This window comes from Haematobia irritans, chromosome 1 (genome assembly GCF_050003625.1).
Source record: "Haematobia irritans isolate KBUSLIRL chromosome 1, ASM5000362v1, whole genome shotgun sequence".
In the NCBI taxonomy this organism is placed as follows: domain Eukaryota; kingdom Metazoa; phylum Arthropoda; class Insecta; order Diptera; family Muscidae; genus Haematobia; species Haematobia irritans.
Window position 1 is genome coordinate 121,042,155 of NC_134397.1, and position 11,638 is coordinate 121,053,792.

Sequence of the window (11,638 nt, forward strand, 5' to 3'; positions counted from 1 at the left end):
GAATGAAATTACGCAAAATTCTAAGAAAATATTAAATGTCTTACGAACCGGTTATGTTATCAATGATATTATCCATGACAAACACCTTTGTGAGTACGCCTCACATCTGAGCTTTGCGGCGTATGACAAAACAAAATATGAATGAAATAATCAGCTGTTCCCACGATTAAGCAATTTCAAGCTAAACTTATTTTTGAGGAGGAATAAATGGAGAATTTTGTTGTTGGATTCTTTTTTTCGAAAAAGTAAAGAAACGAAAAAGAAAAAAAAATGTTTTTCAAATGTGTTTTAGAGAGATGTGTAGGAATTCTCCTGTGCAGCAAAACTTTCATCAGCATCATATCGTCGATACCACTGATAAAAACATTAAAGCTGCCAAAGCTAGATGAACAGAAATAAATAAAAGATAAATCCAAATTCGGTCATGGTCGACTACAAGACACTTTACACTTTCCTGCTCACCAAAAACAAATTTTATGTCAATATCAGACAAATTGAATCAATACCAAACAATATAGGCTATTGAGCAAGCATAATACATATGAATGTACGGACGGACAGATATGGGGTCTGAGACCAATTTTAAAGAGTGCAAACTTTCGTCACAACAAACTATAAAAATTGCTACCATATAAGGGCTTAGGGGATTGTTAATAAAATTTAATGTCTCTATGGTCAGACAATATATCGTCCACCACAAAACCGGATAATTAAGTGAGTTATACGAAACTTAATTAAATGGAAAAAGGACGATCAGGTACGGATATCCTTCCCATGGTACGTTCCCATTATTTTGCCATCCACATCCTCTAAGATGTAATAATGTTTGCCTAGTTTTTCCTTCACTCTTGCCTTTATAAAAACCGGGGCAAACTTAGCATTGAAATGTTTCTCGGCGCTGCTCTGAGCGAAGTTCCTCCGATATACAATCTGTCCTATATCAAAAGTCTGTAGTCTGGTCCGCAAATTATATGTATTTTGATTTCTTTCATAGGCTTCCTTTATGTGCTTCCGAAGATCTTGGCGTATGAGTTGAAGATGGTCATCTCTAGCTAACGAAACACTGGGCTCATTCAATTGATTCAAATTTTTAAGAATTTCATATTGTGAGGCATGAGTGACCATATCGAAGCCAAAAATGGCATGATATGGGGAACATTTGATAGCCTGATGGAAGGAGTTACGAAGAGCGCAGCTAATATGGCTGAGCTTTTCGTCCCATTGTATATGGTCACCCTTCAAATAAGATCTTATCCCAGCAATCAATGAGCGATTAACCCGCTCCGAAGCGTTAGATTGCGGAGAGTAAAGGGCTGTGTAAATATGTCTAATACCATAGGAGGTCAAAAATGCTTTTAGCTCATTGGATCGAAACTGGCTAACTATGCATTCCGGAATTCCATAAATATGAAATATATGCTTTTGTAAGAATTCTTGGATAGGAGAAGCGGTGAATTTTTTAAGTGGACATAGCCAGTGGAACTTTGACAGGTGATCTAGAACTATCAGAATACCGATGTATCCGGATTTAGTTCTAGGATATGGACCTAAGAGATCCACGTATAATCGCTGGAACGGACGGACAGTTTCGGGTAATCTACCCATTGGAGGCTTCAATACTGCGTTTGGAGCTTTCGTAACCTTGCATGTCTCGCAATTACGGATGTAGTCCCGCACATCTTTCACCATGCCAGGCCAATAGAATGTACGTCTTAGAAGCTCTATTGTTTTGGCCATGCCTCCATGAGAACATTCAGGGACATCATGAGCCTTTGATATGGTCTCCCTACGAAGTCTCAGCGGAATCCAAAGCTTCCAACATTGTTGTTCTTGAGATTCGTCGCCCGAGTAGTGTTCTGTTCGGAAGTAAACGAACTTATCTACTACTTTAACATCGGGGTATTTATTTTCGTTTTTCATAACCATGTCTCTCAAATCCTTGTAATCTACATCTTCAAAAGAAGCTGAATCAAAGTCTATTGCAGGATCAATAATTTCCAACGCCGAAATTTCTTCCGCTGGAATTCTCGACAGTGCGTCGGGAACAATATGGTCCTTGCCCTTCCTATGACTGATCGTGAACCTATAGGGTTGTAATTTAAATACCCATCTAGCCAACCGTCCGCTAAGGTCAGGTTGACGCATCAGCCACAGGAGGCTGGAATGATCCGTAACGACCTCGAAATCATGGAGTTCAAGGTAGCACCTGAACTTTTTGATAGCCTCTAGAGCAGCCAAACACTCACGCTCCGTAACACTGTAGTTACGTTGCGCGGTGTTCAACTTTTTACTCATAAAGGCTATCGGACGCTCATTCCCGTCATCATCTAATTGAACGAGGACCGCCCCGATTCCAAAATCGCTCGCGTCGCAATGAAGGTAAAATTTGCGAGAAAAATCGGGGTTACTCAATACGGGAGCAGACGTTAACAAGCTCTTAACCCTCTCGAAGGCTTTTTGGGCCTCGTCTGTCCATTTAAACTTTTTCTTTGAAGATAAGACTTCAGTGATATGGAATGTCTCGGTCGAGAAATTTTGGAGGAACCGGCGATACCATCCAGCCAGTCCAAGAAAACCTCGAACTTGCTTTAAGTTCTTTGGTACTGGCCAGTTGGTAATCGCGGTTATTTTTTCGGGATCTGTCGTGATACCTCCGTTACCGATAACATATCCAAGATATGAAACTTTGGTAACACAAAATCTGCTTTTTGACACATTCAGTGTAAGGTTTGCTTTTCTGAACTGTGCAGATATCCTCATTAAAACGTCAAGATGGTCTTTGAAATTCTCAGATACTATCACTAAATCATCTAAGTAACCGAAAACTGAGTGGCGAAGGTCAGGTGGTATGAGAGCATCCATGAGGCGGCACATGGTCTGTGGGGCATTGCACAGCCCGAACGGCATTACCACAAATTGGTATAGAGGCCGGCCCGGGACTGTGAATGCCGTAAAATGTTTTGATGTCTCATCCAACCCAATTTGCCAGAAGGCATCTTTTAGGTCTAATTTAGAAATAATATTCGCCTTCGGTAACCTAGAAAAAATGCCCTCTATATTGGGAAGAGGATATGCATCTTTCCTGGTAACTAAATTTAGCTTTCGAGCATCTAAACATAGCCTAACTTTATTGGGCTTAACAACTAATCTCATTGGGGAGCTCCAATCTGATGTAGATGGCTCAATTACACCTAACTTAAGCATCCTATCGATTTCGGTGAACATCAACTTTTCCACCGCCGGTGAAACGGGGTAGAATCGTTGTTTCACTGGGGCTGCGTCACCGACATCGATATGGTGCTTAATAATCCCAGTTCTTCCTAAACCTTGGGTCTCAAAGTTTGGGAATAGTGCCACAACAGCATCCAGTTGCTTACGCTCCTCTGGAGTCAAATTAAAAAGTGTGTGATCCGTTTCATTTGAAATTTCATTCATGGTCAAAGTAATTGAAGTATCAGGTGAACAAATGCCATTACTATCAAGTGCCACAATATCAACAGATCCCAAAAGATTTTGGATAAGACCAAAAGACTTACAAAAATCCGTACCTAAAATCAATCTCTGGGAAATTGATGGAACAATATATAACCTAATGTCTCTTTTTGTGCCCTTGAAAGTAATATGCACATTAAGCCATCCAAGGACCTTTTGTCCTTTTCCATCAGCCGTGTTTACAAACGACTTTAAATAGAAAAAATTCGGGTATTCAGAAAAATCCCTTAAAGCTAATTGACCACCAATGCAACTCACGTTTGCTCCAGTATCTAGGAGGCCATATTCTTGGACATCCAAAAAGGACACCTTAGCATAATAACGTTTGTCATGGGGATTTGCTACTACAGTGGAAACCTGAATTTTACGACAAATTTTCCTTAATTTAAAATAATTACGTAGACGGATCGTAGACCTCTTCGGTTTCCTATTTTGCGTCAAAGCCGAAATATTAAAAATCTCATCTCTTCTGCGAAGATATAATTCCCACCGCTTGTGAAGGGGTAATCGAGGGTATATAATGTGAGAATTATCAATATTGGAAAGTCCTTTTGAAATGTCTGGTCTTTTCAAAATAGTTACATTTTCGTTTTGGGTTGTCACGTCAGGGTTAGTGTCAAATTCGGTTATATTCGAATTTCCATTAGCCAAGTTCATAGGTCGTCTTTCGACGGACCCATCTGTTTCAAGTTTTTTGGATTCTGATTGCGAGAATTACATTTAATGCACTGTGGCTTATAAATATTTTTTATACCGCAACCATAGCAAAAAATAGTACGGTCTTGTAGACAATCTTGCCAATGATGGCCAGGATTGTCACAATTCCAACATTTGAATGTCGTATCCGTTTTAGAAACAACCTCTACAAAATTCCGGGCATCCAAATCTTCTAAAGATCCCTGATCCACCTCAGCCACATGACGACGTTGTCCAAAATTAGGAATTTGATTTCGTTGCGCTAATGTTTTTCTAACATAATCGTCGTTCAAGAGATTTTCGCGCATCTGTACGAGCTTGCGCAGATGTGGAAGGGATCTAATCGGAACATAAAGAAGGTCCTGACGAATTTCTGGTCTGAGATTCCTAGTAATAATCTCTATAAGCTCTTCATCAGACATTTGTCTGGGCAGTCTATCTGCTATCATAGAAACAGCATCGAAGAAGTTGTCAAACGTTTCCCCCGGTTTCTGTTTCCTATTTCTAATTTCTTCAAGGATATCAAACGAGGATTTCATATCCCGATACTGGTCTCGTATCGCCGTACAAAAACTATCCCATTCAATTATAGACACTTGTTTGTGGTAGCGCCAGTACCACTCTCGCGCTTTTCCTGTTAAAAGCGTATTTAAATTTTTACAAATGACAGTAAAGTCATCATCAAATGTCTCTTTCGTAAGAGTAGCAACTCTGTAGAGAAATTCATCTATGTTGAGGCCATTAGACGAACCATCAAATTTCAAGTTCCAATTATGAATTATGGAAGTTACTTTGTCTGCGTATGCAGTACCATTAAAAGACGAATACGAATTAGAAGACAAATGAGAAGCTTGATTATTTGAAGGAAAATCCAATGGAGGATGGCCATTGCCATTCGAATTTGGTTGAGTATTTCCGGGGTTGCGTAACTTATTACCAAAATTGGGATTGCCATCTCCCACATTCCTACCCTTTTCTCTGGGAATATTGTTCCCGACATTTCTATTATTGTAACCCTCCGATGTGACATTCGGGGGATTAATAGGTGAATTTAATACCTGTCTATTTGTAGGTTGTGAAATTTGCATACCCTGGAGTATTTTTGTTATACTACTTTCAATCATGCGATGGATTTCATTATAATCAATATTAGACCGATTCGATGTGTCAGCGATTGGGTTTTGAATTGGAGAAATAAGAAAATTATTATTTCTACTTTCGGTATTACGATTAGGGGTTTCAAGATTATCGCTTTGAACTGCACTGGAATCAAGTGGAGCATTTTGAACATCATTAAATAAATTTCTGATAGTACTACGAGTATTGTAGTGCTTAGCCATAGCACCTCTACCTTTACCTCGTTTATTAGATGTTTTTCCTAATACGGGCTGCCTAGTAGAAATGAGATATGGTCTAAGGTCACTTAATTGACAAGCCTGTTTACAAACAGGGCATTCCGAGGATGACGATAAAAATGATTCGAGACAAGCTCTATGAAAAATATGTGAACAGCCAGTAATTATTAAACAGTCTTGATTATCGTTAATAGATTGGTTACAAATCGAACAAGAAGAATAATTTTCTTGAGCTTCCGTCTGAACAGCCAGTTCTTCTGGAGCAGGATCTATTGGCAAAGAAGTAGCCATTTTTCAATCTCAAATTCTCAAATGCGTAAAAATATGATATAGAATACAATTATTTATTATTTATTTTTAAACTGCTTGTTAAAAATTTTTATTACTAATAAGTTTTTATTTAAAATTCGTTATTTAATTCATAACTTTTTATTCACAAATTAATTAAAGATTATTATTTTTTGTTTGTAATTATCTTGTATGTTTTTTATTAATGTATTTATGTGTTTTTAATTATTTTTCACCAAAAGCTCGTTATTTATTTAATAACTTTTTATGGACAAATTTATTAGTAGATAATTGTTTTATTTATTCCTTCGTTTGTAATTACTTTTATTTTATGTATTTATTTATTTAAATAATTTATTTTTATTTATTAAAGTGATTTAATTTCTATTCCTGATATATTTTTATACAAATTTTTATATTTATTAGTTTATTAACTTTACTGTTATAATTTTTAAAGTATATTTCGTGTTTTGTAAATGGTATTTGAGAATCAAATTTTTACAGAACAAGAAAAAAAATGAACTTTGAAAAAAAAACTTTTATCATATGCAAATGGACGTTTCCTACAAGGTGACGTTAATATAAATGGAGTAAAGAAGCTGCATTCTAAAACAACACAAAAAAAAAACAAAAATCCTGGCTATGGAGATTTGCCTCCTCTTTAACTAAAACTTCGATAGACAAACCAGCCTAGAAAAATCGCATCCTTCATATATCTCATCTTTAGTCAACGGTTATCAAAATGCTGCGGCAAAATTAACAAAATCCTGTATGACAAAAGGTGCTGATAACTCAGTCTATCTAATTAAAATTAAAGATTGACCAAACCTAAAAGAAAATAAAATTTCCCCAATATAAAAAAGCTGGTAGTGAAAAACCTGCAGAATATTCCAACGGTCAGTTTACTTGAAGTTAACTCCAAATAACCGAAAAGTCCAGAAGGATTCTTACACGAAATCCAAGACACAAAGTTTTCAAACTGAAGAAAATTTAATCCTTTTCCAAATATAGAAATCTACTAATAAGATACCGGAAGGAGCCGAAGGACATGGACTATATCGAACGGCCCCACACGTTGGGCGCCAAATACTGTAATGTACGCGAATGATATTCGCTGTTGATGCACATTTTTTAATACTTAGGAAGCATCCTGAATCTTGGTGTGAGGTAGGACTGCGGGAGCCTTTGATTCCGCTAGCTTCAATCGTTGGGGAGGGTTCGGTCCTTCTCAAGCCAATGCATGTTACCATCACAGTTATTTTAATAGACTCCCTATTTATTTAACCCCAATCTGTTTAATAAAAATTGAACCAGAAACTACAAATGAAATACAACAAAAACTCCAGAAGAGAAACCCCACTGGAATGGATAATGATTATGTATGTGCTATTAAAATGCCGCGGTAAAAATCTTTCTCGGATGTTCTGAGAAAGTGCCTCAAAACCCACGCCAGCCTTCGTCTTAATTTGGCTATTTTATTAAGACCCCAAAACAAAATCTAAATTACTCCAATTTATATAACCATCCCTTTTAATAGGAAAACGTCCCTTAACCTTTTACCAATTCATAATTGAATAGAACTCAAATTATTTTCAATATATATATTCATTCAAAAAGTTTATTAATAATTCACTAATATAAATATAATTCCTTAACATCCTTAGTAGATTTATGAAAAAAATATATAGAAATGTATACTAAACAAAACAGGAAAAAAGGATAATTCAAAAACATACGTATGCGTTTTTTTGCGAACCTCAAAAGGTTAATCAATTTTAATTTAAACGAAATAATCATGAGGAAAGAAAAAAAACCAAAACAAATAGTCAATAATATCAATTCAGATACTTGAGAGATACAGAGAGAGCGAGAGATCACATATAAATAATAAGAATAACAAAAAATATGAAATTTAACAATTATAGTAAATCATAGCAACAAAACAGCATTGTGATATTTTCTTGTGCTCTTCTCTCTGGCTCTCCAAAGCATGTGAGTACGATATAAAGAATGCAAGAAAACAATAATGAATGAAAGTTGTAAAAACTTACCACCACTCCTCGATCCGTTGAAGGCCTTCACTCTGATCTGGATGCTGGTTGATATTATTGTTGATTTGTTATGAACCACATTTGTTTACAAACGTAGCGTAAATAAAATGATATAAAATTATGTTCTGCATTCATTGATACCTTTGTTTTGTAGCATGCGACAAATATTATTTTTTCTTGATGCAAATTAAATTGTTATGTTTTGAATTATTACTCTTGACGAAATTTACGAATTTTGAGAATTTTTCTCGCCACGAAACTACAGATTATAAATATTTAGCATTTTAGCATTTTAACATTTTAACAATAGATACACAGTGTATCAACCAACTCTATGTAATGAGGTGTTACTTAAAAAAAATTGTAGTCTAATGTCGGATTTGTTTGCAAGAAAAAAATAAACTGAATTTCCATTTTTTTTCTCCTTAAAAAAAATATTTTTTAACTTTGATAATTGAAGCAATAGAATTGAGCGAAATTGATGTAATTCTCAATTATCATTTGGATTTTCAAAATCATTTTAAATTTATAATATTATTTCAAGGCGATTGATTTTTCTTTTTGTGTATCAATTATAAAATTTTAAATAGTTAATTGGACGTATTGGAAAAAGTTAATTTTGATCGTAACTTTAAATGAACTTCTTCCCATTCTAAATTCTAATAATTTTTAGGGTTTAGATTTATGTTCTGTTAGTTCCTTTTATGGAAAATGTTTGCAATGCATGCTGAAATCAAGATTGTTTGCATGCTGTGTCCAGTAACGTGGCTTGAAAAATTATGATTGGAAAAAAATGTGTAATGTTGGAAAAATTTTAAGACGATGGGTCCATTCTGTTGTTGTGGGAAAATGTTTCCCCGACTCTATGGGATAAAATTGGTTCACACTGGTGTACTGGAATTGGTCCAAATAAAGGTAATTATTTTCTAATTGAGTGTATAATCGCAAGGCGTCAATTCAAATCAAAGTTTATGGTTGAAGGCACTAAATCTTCTGGTATTTCGGGATGAACGGTTACTCCAAGGCTGGGAGATGTCTCAAAAAAAACGTTTCGATCCACTACTACCCTGTGGGTAGAGTGATCGGAAATTCGTATGTTGCAGTTCGGAAAACTTGAAAAATGTTTGATGACTGTCATCCAGGGACAAAAGTGGGGACGGGTAGAAAACGTGTTCCCTTGGTGTATAATCTGGAAATTATTTTCAGCCAATCACATATTTGTCCACCAAAAATTCTATTAAAATGGTTTTTACCTTTGAAATTCTTATATTGAGGCTCAGGATGGTATTGAAAATTTATAAATATGTTGTCAGACTATATTTTGTTTTATGGATTTCAGATATCCACTTGGATATAATTCTCTTGTCTTTTTCTTACAGTAGACGATCTTGTTCTCTTCGACGTTTTTCAGGAAATAGAACCTGAATTTGGCTGCAGATTGGTGACAAGCCTGAGTTTTCTCAACCAGAGCAAAGCAAAATGTCAAATTTATAAAAAAGCAGAATATTTGCGAGAGCTTTTCCGCATTGCCAATTTAGTCAAATCGGGCTCAAATATTTCTGGCCAACAAAAGTATCTAGTATGTGGCAAATTTTTATGAATGGCAAATTTGCTATAAAATTTGCATTATTCCCAAGAAATTTCATGAATGAAATTACGCAAAATTCTAAGAAAATATTAAATGTCTTACGAACCGGTTATGTTATCAATGATATTATCCATGACAAACACCTTTGTGAGTACGCCTCACATCTGAGCTTTGCGGCGTATGACAAAACAAAATATGAATGAAATAATCAGCTGTTCCCACGATTAAGCAATTTCAAGCTAAACTTATTTTTGAGGTGGAATAAATGGAGAATTTTGTTGTTGGATTCTTTTTTTCGAAAAAGTAAAGAAACGAAAAAGAAAAAAAAATGTTTTTCAAATGTGTTTTAGAGAGATGTGTAGGAATTCTCCTGTGCAGCAAAACTTTCATCAGCATCATATCGTCGATACCACTGATAAAAACATTAAAGCTGCCAAAGCTAGATGAACAGAAATAAATAAAAGATAAATCCAAATTCGGTCATGGTCGACTACAAGACACTTTACACTTTCCTGCTCACCAAAAACAAATTTTATGTCAATATCAGACAAATTGAATCAATACCAAACAATATAGGCTATTGAGCAAGCATAATACATATGAATGTACGGACGGACAGATATGGGGTCTGAGACCAATTTTAAAGAGTGCAAACTTTCGTCACAACAAACTATAAAAATTGCTACCATATAAGGGCTTAGGGGATTGTTAATAAAATTTAATGTCTCTATGGTCAGACAATATATCGTCCACCACAGTTTCAAGTAAAAAGCGTCTTTAAAATAAAGTGTTGAAAAACATGTCTTATTTTTTAAAGATTTTTTGCTTTGCAAAAAGGAAAAAGGAAACAAATTTAAAGACAATTTTATTAATTTTAAAGACTTTTTCTTAATTATTAAAGTCACGTTGACCTTACCTCAAAAATTTTATCTTTCATGTTATGATACACATTTTTAAGTAAAATCACTTAATTATAAGGACATTACAACTTCATTCAAAAGTTTATTGCCTTTTGGACAAGAAAAAAAACTTTATTTTAGAGAAATGCGTCTTCCATGTTAAGCAAAATTTGCATTCTTATTCTAAGGACATGGAATCTTTGACTTCACGACAATATTTTTTTCAGTGTAGAAAACTAAAAAATTAAATATAAATAAGATCGTTTAATTGCATTTATTTGACGTTCATTACAAACATCTTTGTAGTAATACGGGATGAAATTGATCGAAAGTACTGTTGTTACTTTTACAACACATACTAGATATATATTTTGACATTTGCCGTTTTTGAAAACAATTACTAAAAAACACGTTGTGTTTTCCCCAATGTACGTACGTACAAAAATACATATCGTACATTTTAAACGTTTACTCACACTACGCTAAGTACTAGCTAAATTTGAAATTACCTACACAGTGTAATTTCAAAGTTACACATTTCATAACATTTTATTCGGAGCGGAGCGGTTTTTCATTTGGAAACCGCTCCGCTCCGGATTTTAGAAATGCCGCTCCCGCTCCGCTCCCGCTCCGGCAAAAAAAGGGCTTGCTCCGCTCCGCTCCGCTCCGGATCCCTGATTAAAACTATTCTTTCATAAATGCGCATACTAATAATGCCTGAACAAAGCGTCGCCAAAAAACTAGTGAAAAAGTTCTTTTTGGGTCTCGGAGTGGTGCAAAATTGGCGGAGAAGCGATGACTGTAATAGGAACTGTCATAGGAAGGATGTCCACCATTTCAGCAGCCGTTGTACTGAATTTACATCACTTCTTAAGGCGTGGTCCGAATTCAGTGTTTTGAATGTGAATTAAAAAATTTTGTGATATTTTCCCGAATAAATAATTTTTATAATTTTTAATGCATTCCAATGCTTGTCTGAAACGTTTGTTCTGGAATATTTTCAAAAATTATCGATTCTTCTAGCATTCTTCCGGCAATCTAGCATTCTTCGGCATTTGAATAATTTTTACCATTTTATTAATTCTTTTTAAACTATTTGAAAAAAAAAATACACATTAAAATATGACAAAACGAGCTATAAAAAATTTAATTAGTTAAATTTCCTGTGTAGTTAAAATAATTAACTTCTTTGAGAGGACTTTTTTGGAAGTTCTTTTAAAGTTGTGCCTTTAGAACAACTCCCAATTTTTTGCTGGGAAAAAGTGTGGA